This window comes from Apteryx rowi, unplaced genomic scaffold (genome assembly GCF_003343035.1).
Source record: "Apteryx rowi isolate R43461 unplaced genomic scaffold, aptRow1 scaffold_469, whole genome shotgun sequence".
Lineage (NCBI taxonomy): Eukaryota > Metazoa > Chordata > Aves > Apterygiformes > Apterygidae > Apteryx > Apteryx rowi.
The window spans coordinates 401,368-410,909 of NW_020450726.1; positions in this window are offsets into that span (position 1 = coordinate 401,368).

Here is a 9,542-nt window from a genome sequence, read left to right on the forward strand (position 1 = left end):
GGCGCGCCGGGCTCTGCGCTGCGGGCGGCGGCTTCACCTCCTGGCGGGGGCGGCGGCTGGCGGCTCCGGCGAGCGCAGGGACATGGAGGTATGCGCGGAATGGCAGCCCCGGGAGCGCCCCCCGCAGCCACCTAGGCGGCGGCGTGCGCAGGCACCGCGGCAGCGCTTGCGGGCGGGCGGCAGCCGGGGCGCAGACAATCGCAGCACCGGCAGCAGGACGACAACGACGGCATGGGGAGGGCCGGCGAGCAGCGCAGCGAGGAGCTGGTGGGAGGAGAAAGCAGGGACGTCTCCAGCCTTTTCCCGAGAGCGGGCGGGAGGAGCGGCAGCTGCGCTAGGCGCGGCGGTGCTGGTGGCTGCAGCAACCGCCGTCCTCCATCTTGCCCGGGAGGGGGGTGGGAAGAGGGAGCGGGGAAGGAAGCGAGGCCCCGCCCGAGGAACAAGGGCGGCGGGGGGGGCTCGGGCGTCTCCGGCTGCGTCCGCCGCTGCTCGGGAGGGGCGGGGCAGCGCGTCAGCACTCCCGCCAAGCCCGCTCCCCATTGGCTGCGGCGCGGCTGCCGGAGCGCGGCCGGGGGGCGGGGCGAGTCTGGGGGCGGGGCGCGGCGGGGGCGCAGTGCCCGCGGGGGTTGGGGCTCTGCAGGCTGCTGCCCGGCGCYCGCCCGGGTCGCGACAGCGGCGTGGGGGGCTTTTGTGTGTTTTTTGTTGTTGCTGTTGTTTTTTAAATTGCTTTCCACTTTTCCCCTCTCGCGCGCGGCAGCCGAGCTGTGAAAATGAGGCTGTGAGGAGGCTGAGCCGAAGTACTTTAAAGGCGTTGAAGCAATCCTTTACATCGCTGTCTGTACTGTAACTACTTTTTTTTTCAGTGATCTTAGTGAAACTCGAAAGTGTTTTGTACCACAGACTGGTCCAGCGAACGTAATGCAAATGGACAGCTCATGACAGAAAGCTCAGTCAGGTGCTGTGGTTGGGCTTGGCCGAGGTGCATCCCCGCACAGTCATGTTAAACTGCCAGAATAAGGCAGTGTGACGATAAGGTAGAAGAGAGGGTGATGGAGAAGGCAGTTTAGCAGTTGCACAAATTGATAAAACTGAGTAACAGGTCGCAAATGCTTGTGTCAGAAATATAGCTTATTAGCACAGTTGAAAAGCAGAAATATAGCTCCAAGAATTAACTTCCTGAACCTTTGGTAGGTGTGTAAAAGCAAAGGTAACTTCAAGAGAAATGTATTTGTGTTAGTTTATCACAGCTGGGCAATGTGGAAGTCATTTTCCCAAGGTTTGTGTTTAGCTCAGTTGTACAGCTTGCTGAAAACACTTTTGTGCAACTACCCTTGCCCTCATTTCTCTTACAGAGGAGAGATTAGTTTTGACTGAAAATAAGTTTTCMAAGTGTCTTTCTTTGAGGCAATCGGCCCGGGAGAGAGTCCCAAATTAGCACCCCACTGGTAGAAGCGGTTGCAGGGTGAATTCCTTTCTGGCTGGCCTAGCAGCATCCACCTAGCAAAAAACAACTGGGACAAATGCTGCTGTTCCTTAGCGAGCAGTAAGTTGACCTGGCAGTGGGAATATGGTATTGTTCATCAGCACAGAAGAAACTGCAAGAGAGTATGAGAAAATGGGATAAGTGAAGAATAATGGTTAATATAATTAGTACAGAAAAAAAAATGCCCTGGAATCTCGACAAATTGAGCTGTCAGAGGCTGGAGAGCAAGGAGTGCTTGAGATGATTTGTTTTCAGAATTTGAATGAAGACCTTGATATTCTGTACAGCAGTGGAAATTAAGTAGTAATGACTGTAGAAACAGGAGCAAGATCAATGGTTTGAAGTTTACTAATTGTCATTTGAAGCTAATTATGCCAGTGTTAGCTTTGGGAGACTGTTCTGTCCATTAGCTATTGAAAATAAGATAGTGACCATTTGTTTCCACYGAGCTGCTCATCCTGCATACAGTACAGTTTGGCAGTGGGTGCTAAAAAGCCAAGGTTCATTTGAACAATTTTGAAGGTTATATGACTGAAATTTTGTCCCTTCTCATGTTCCCTCCATCTGCAGAAGATACTGGTTTTGTCGTTCTTGAACATAGGGATGCCATAAGACATGTCCCCCACTAGAAGAGCCTCTCAGCCCTGTGAAAATGAAAGAATCTGAAGTGATTTCCACATCATAGGATTTAGTTCTGTGCTTTGGTTGAGACTAATCAGTTGCAAGTTATTTACCTGCTGCAAAGATGATCCTTACAGAAAGACTTTTAGCAACCAAATATTGCTCATATCCTTTGCAGCATTCAAAAGGATTATAGCAAGACAGTTGTGTGCACTCTAAGGTTGATGATCCAACATTTATTGAAGGATAGGTTACAGGAAATAGATAAAGGCAGGAAAATAACGTTATGACCAAGTTACTTCAGGCATCGTAACAAAGCAAGGATTTCCTTCACGGGTATCCACCTTAGATCTCAGATACCAGATTTAACATTTAAATTTTAGGGAATCAAGTTTCTCAGTCCAGTTCTTCTTGATCATTTTAGGCTTGAAACTCAACAAAGAAAACAAGGTACAGATTGTCTGTATGCAGAGCACTGCATATTAAAAACTGAAAAAAGGTTCAATTGAAAAGTTGTGTAAGCTTGCCTACTTTAGAAGCCTGGCATTAGGCAACAGCCATACTCTCCATCCTCAACTCTGACTTTGCTTGTTTGAATTTTTGTCAACCTGCAAATGGTTTTGCACCAATTGCAATGATAAATTCAGGAAAGGAAAGAATATTCTTTCTCATACAAAAGATATTTTAAGGGTGCTGAGACCTGCTAGACATCAGTACTGTGAAGGCTGAGCTTCAAATTACAAGTTTCTTTAAATTGCACAGGAGTTTTAAAAACCAAAGATGTTGAAATCATGCTAAATTTATGTAGCTACTCAGTAGATATATAAACACTTAACTTTGCAAAAGCAGATTGTTCAATGCGATTTAAACCTGAGAAAAATTAATGCCTTAAGTTAAGTGTTTTTTCCTTTGAATGTCCTTTATTTTTTCTTGTATTTTGTCTTGGTCAGCTTGAATGGTCACTCTAACATCAGTATATCCATGCACAGACATCCTCGTTCCTGGCGAAGAGGTCTCTTGTGAGGGAAGAAGCTTGCCCAGTGCCTGGCTTTCCGTATCCAGGTTGGAAAGTGTTACATGTCACATCATCTTTCATCCCTAAAGCAACATGCAAGTTGGATACCGCTCAAGTTCTTTTCCTGCACCATTTGCAGTCCACTTAATAATGAAAAAAAAATTGCCCCATTTCTGTAAGATATTAAAAAAAACAGGGCAACAACTTCATTTAAAATCACTGACATTTACAAGTTTTCAGAAGAAATAACCTAGAAACTCATTAGTTTGGACAAGCTATCAGGCAGGGGGTGATACCGACCTTGGTGGTCAATCTGAGTTGTCTCCCTGCTCTGAACAAAAAAAACCCTGCAGTTGTGAAGAAAACTGTGTTTTTACTATAGAGTTCATTTCTCATATTTGTTCCCATGTTTAACTGTTTTATTTCACAAACCAAAACAGAACATGAAAGATAGAGTGAGGACAAGACTTCCACGTGGACAGCTCTTTAATGAAAAAGGTGTGTGGACTTCCCTTCAACCTACCGAGCCTACAAGAACCGCTTCTTACAAATGTTTTTTTTCTGCAGCAGGCTTTCAAGGGATTTCAAATGAATCTATAAAACAGGGCAGAAGCACTTCTAGAAGCCAGTAGAGATTGCCATGATAGCTGGTACTGTGCTTTTAGATGACAAGGCTTCTTTTAAGTTTGGAGCAGTTAAGAAAAGCAAGGCAAGTTATTGATGTGTACCGCCTCCAAGTTGCTATCGAAATTCTAATCTAAATAGTGCTGGTGTTATAGCAACATTTCTCAATTTCAAATTAGTCTCACTTCTCCAAGTACAAGATATCTCTCTGTTATCTGTAGCCTAACACTGAGGCATTTTCCAAGTTATCATTATTATCTCCTCCTTTTCTGCAGAAGCATCCATGTCTTTTTGAAAATGCRCTGCAGTTGTCTTCCATAGTACTATGTCTGCATGCTCCATTTCCCTATGCTATCAAATAAAGTTCTCATCTCATTATGTGGTGAGTTCCATCAGCTTTTGAAACTTCCGCCTTTGCCTCTTCATTAGTGTTTCTACTGTTTAAGTAGCAGTTAAATTTTTAGTATCTGATAGCAGATGGTCTGAACTACCTATCACATATGGAAAATATTGCCAGTGTCCTTGAAAATATTTTCCACATACTTCCACTGTGAGACCCTTCACATTCTGACATGCCCTTACAAGCTTAAAACAGTACTGCTGCCACCCGCCAACACATACATTTCACAGATACTCCTGTTAAGCACCTGCAAGGAGAGGTTTAGTACAATTAAGTCAAAAACTACATATGGTCAGTGTTTGATGGTCACTACACTAAAGCTTTCCTGCTCATATGCTCATGTTTGTCAAGTCTTAAGCAAAGAACCATGCAGTTTTTTAATAACCTGCAGACCATCTTGTGTGTTTTTGCATGTCATTTACTGAAAATGTTAACCCTCCTGATTTTATTTATAACTGAACCACAGTTTTTCTAATTCTCACCATTTCAGTGATGTGCTAGCTCTATAAAAATCCAGCTCCCACTTCTGCTGCATGGCATGTACTGGCTTGCCAATGTCAAGTATAATTTCTATTATGTGTAGAAATTACATCAAACGTCTRATGTTTTATAGACTACTGTTGGTCTATAAGCCATCTGTTGACTAACCTCAGCCTAATAAAGTGTTTATTTTTATTTTTTTTCAAGCTAGGCACTCATAATTCTATGTTTATTGTACAATTATTAGCATCTGAACCTCAGCTGCATCTCAGACAAGTTATTCCATTGCCTTCTCTATCCAAATTTTTAGTAATGCTTGTTCTCTCTGTAAGGAAGTATGCATACACATAAATGGACACACACACACACACACACACTCACACATACTTCAGGTTTCTCACCACTAGCATTAACATTTAGGCCACATTGAACTGTCAAAGGGTATATTCCTATTTGCCCAAGATTTCCTAGACAGAAATGCATTCAGTGCTTCTGAGACTTTCCAAAATAATTGAACTTACTGTGCCTGTTTAAAAACAACGTGCATATTCATTATGAGATCACAGCCTAGATGGATCATGTCCAGAAATCCTAACAGTAGGATAATGCAGGCTAAAGACTCCCCTTTAAAAAAGGCTGATTTACTCTGTCTTTTTAATCAGTTATTCTCAGGGTGGCATGACCTCTTGTTCTGCTTGTAAAGCAATTTTCCCTTAGACATTCTGCAGCATGCTCCTCTCTTCACAAATAGATCAATAGGTCAAATTCCATACTCTTGACCATTTAATATTTGTTGCCCACTGTTTTCATCCCTGAAGTTTCGAAGACTTTTGATTAGGGCATGCTGCCAGGTAATTAAAGACCTTTTCTTCTTCTGGTAAAAGAGAATGGTCACACTGCTTGTGTTCATCTTAAATATGTCTTTTGAGTCTTTCTTTAGCTTTAAGAGCATTTTAGAGAAAAACCTCAAAGACAAATTCAGCATTGTCCTCCTCTTGTTGAATTTTGCCTTCTAGTCTCTCACATGTTAATCCTTACAAGAAAAAATATCCTGTTTTGATCTTCATTAGTTTGAGTTACAAAACTGAGCTCCATTGATCTGAACCAACTGAAACAACCAAGAGTTAGCATGGCTGACTTTAAARCTAAGAATGTAACATGCTTGTTGCTTAAATTTCAGAAAGCATCAGGAGCATATTTTCTTCTCAGACTTCCAAAATCTCACCTTCCTAGTGCTGGTTTTTTAAACTAAGTAACTGAACTGTGCAACCTACTTAGTGGATTGTGTCATGTCATTTTCATTCTTCTGAATGTACCATACTGTTGAAAGCCTTTATGTACAAAGTATACAAAGCCCTAAAGGAAAGCTTCTACATCAAGCCTGACATCCTCCATAGATCTTCCATTGCTTACTCCTGTTCAGGAGATTTTATAATCAGTAGAGTAAAAGATGGATACAACAAGATGGGCCCCATCAAGTTTATGTTACGAACACTATGAACAATATGTGTGTGTCATTGCTACTGAACAATATTGCAACATCATGACATTTTATGCATTCAAAGCATCAGTGGTATCTTATTTGATCATGATGTTGTACAGACAACTTGTGTCAGAACAACCTCTGCTCTACATGCCTAAAAGCACTAGTAGGTCCACAGAAAAAGTGTATTTATCTTTAACTATACACCACTGCTTTGTGTCATGGTGATGGAAGCTCAAAAAAATAGGTCACCAATTAAGCTAAACTATCACGCTAATGTTAGCCAAGAGATCAGCAAAACAGCCTTACACTATGTCACTTATTTATACCAAGCATTTTGACACACCCTATAGCACATCTATGGGAAAACTGTTCACTTGGTATCAAGGCAGTATTAAGTCCAGCTGACAATTATCCTTCTGCTGTAACAGTAATAGTCTGTTAATTGTACTGGCGTTGCCTATAATCAAAGTAGTGTGTGATAACAGCCATAGAGTAGCACACAAGAGCTATGCAGAAGATGATAGAATTTTAATTTATGAACTCAGACAAAATGAAAAGTCAATCAGAAGTGAAGCTTAACACAATAGGCATCCTGCTTCAAGAATTATCTCCCAGAAAAGGACTTTCAAATCACTTCTGGTGCTTGTTTTCTTGTATTTCACATACATTCATCAGCCAGCTGATTTAGAGTTGCCCAGATTGGAGAGCATTTTGGATGCCTATGTCTATACCATTTCTGTCAATCAGTATCTTGTAACAGGAATTGAGCTAGTTTGATTAATGCTTATGCAACAAACACACCAAAAATGCATAGTTCCTATTCTATACCCAGAACTGAATTGCAGTTTGAGTCATTTAAAAACTGACAATTTTTTGAAATATTTACGGTACTTTTGCACTTTCTAGTTTTTTGCTAGTTTTGATAGCAACCTATATAGCTAATAAGTATGTTGTTTTTATGACTTGAGTCTTCAAAGGTTGATGGTTTCCCCAAGAATGCACTCCATGCCTGTTGACTTAACTGCTTTGACAGGCCAATGGGAGTACAGGTTTGTCAGGTTTGTCAGCCAGGTGATATTTACAATTGGACCTTGAGGTACTCCAGGTCCATTTGTGTGAGAGTCCAATAAAGAGCCATTTTCAAGACATACAGTGTTTTCAGTCAGGGTATCAATAAAGACTGGTCTGATGCAGTTGATCAGACGTAGTTATCTAGGTTGCATGAATACTCAGCCAGATCTCTCAGATCTGTTTCATTTGGAGAAAATGTATTTGCTCAGAAAAAGACTTTCCAAATTCCCAGGGAGACTTCTTGAGACACATGGCATGGTTTCTCCTCTCCCCTCAACCCTTTGGTAAAGTCACATTTTGCAATCTTATGATTTATCCCTTCCCTTGGTTTTATCAAATCAGTTACCCAAGCAGTGACTGGCTTTGTCGTCAGATTGGTCATTATAGTGTATTCTACATTTTCTGCAGATACTTCACTCTTGCCTATGGTCTCTATACATAGTATGTGATGTGTTCAGTTTATAAGTTAATGGTTTTGTTTAGAGAAGTCAACTTCTAGGTGAGAAATTATCATCCCTTAGTACCAGCTGGCCAACATTGTCATCCTAGCTGATTGTGCTATTGATTAGACAGTAGCTACAGACATTATTTCTGACATTGTTCGGTCTTAATGAATTCTGTGAGGATGCACAGCCATGAATTTTGAACCTTGCCTTCTACCAGGAGCTGCTACAATGGGAAAGAACTGACCAACGTAGAACAAAGTTTCCTGGTGTTTCCTTTATTCATAATTAGAAAGTCGAATTCCTTGCCACGCCTGCAAAGCCACTTGGCTTTCAGCAGCAAAGACACAGCAGCTGCAGCAGTCGTGTGGATAGAGGACAGTAAACAAATTGTTTTTAGGCTTCTTTGTTCCCTCCATTTTTTCAGTTAGAAGACAAATCCTCTTTTATTTTCCTTCATCCTTCTTGGTATATCCCTTTTTCTCCCCTGTATCACAGTAAGCTAATTGAGCAAAATGTAACTGTTTGCCAACATTTTGCTTCTCAAACGCATGCTTTCTTCTCTTTTCTATTTAGCAGTTAATTTCACAGGCAGTCCCAGTTTTCTGTTTTTAATTGAATAGGCTACTTGGAGTGGAACCTTTGGGCACAACAAAGGTAAATTTTTGATATTCATCCTGAAAGGTATCCAGCACATACAGCTATTGACATATTAACTCCAGTTAGAGACAGTTGCTTCACAAGACATTTAGCAATTGGCAGACCATTCAGAGCCCACAGCACTGTCACTTGGTGTTCCACATTCCCTCCAGGGTCTCAGCTGCTGTTTCTAAAGACAGACATGTAGAAGGGGTTCAGCTCCAAGGCTTTCTAGTGAAGAAACTTTCCTGTTAACTACTTATATCTAGCAGAAGTATTTCCTGCATGAGACCTATCAGCTATATTGGCCCAGGTTTCCCCTAGACTTAGACACTTGTCCAGTAGGTGTAGACATTTACACAACAAAAGCTGGGCCTTCCATGGGAACTACAGCAGCTCATGTGAAGACTTGTTATTGTATCATGCAGTGAAGATTAGGACCAAATTGTGTCCTCTAGCCAAATACCAAACTTTAGTTCCTTCAATGCACTTCAGAGATTGCATGACAAACAACCATTTCTTTAAAAAAGCAACTTTTCTATGCTTGGGTATTTCAGCTAGCATGTTGCTTCAAGCTCCATATGCTCATGTAAAGCACCATTTTACATAGGCTTCAATTGTTGGGTTCAGCCATGAATCAATACCACTGCTCACTCCTATTGCTACCAGCCCCTACTTTTTGTCAGAAAACAACACTTGCTGCAATAAGTATTGCATTTTGTAACTATACTTGCATTACAGTCTTGTTTCTTGTGTAGAATTTGTTCATTTTGAATTATTGTCTTTTTCTGCTGTTGACTACACTAACTTCTAAGCTTGTGTAATAATCAAAGCCATGTCTAACAACAACATGATGTAAAAAAATTTTTACATAGTCTAGAAAGCCTATAACAATAGATTGAACAAAATAGAAATGGAGAAGGAAGGAGCTGTTCTTCTTGAAAAAACAGAGTTTAGTAGAAGAGCTTCTCTGGAAAATGTTGACTTGGTTAGTTATGCTAACTGCAATATTACTTTCTATGCTGCTCAGAGGATTTATTATCTGAGTCCTATATATAATTGCATCCACCTTCAGTTACCTCAAGGAAGTAACAACTGTTTGGTCATTGGATTAACTCTTGTTTACCCTACACCTTTTTAACATTTGCATTCATATCATTCTTAACATTTACAAAATTCTCAGTTTACATCACCTGTTACTACACCTTTTCAGTCAAACTGCAGAGCTAAATCAAGTTCTAAGTTAGACTTATACCTTTTACATATTTTAAAAGATGATC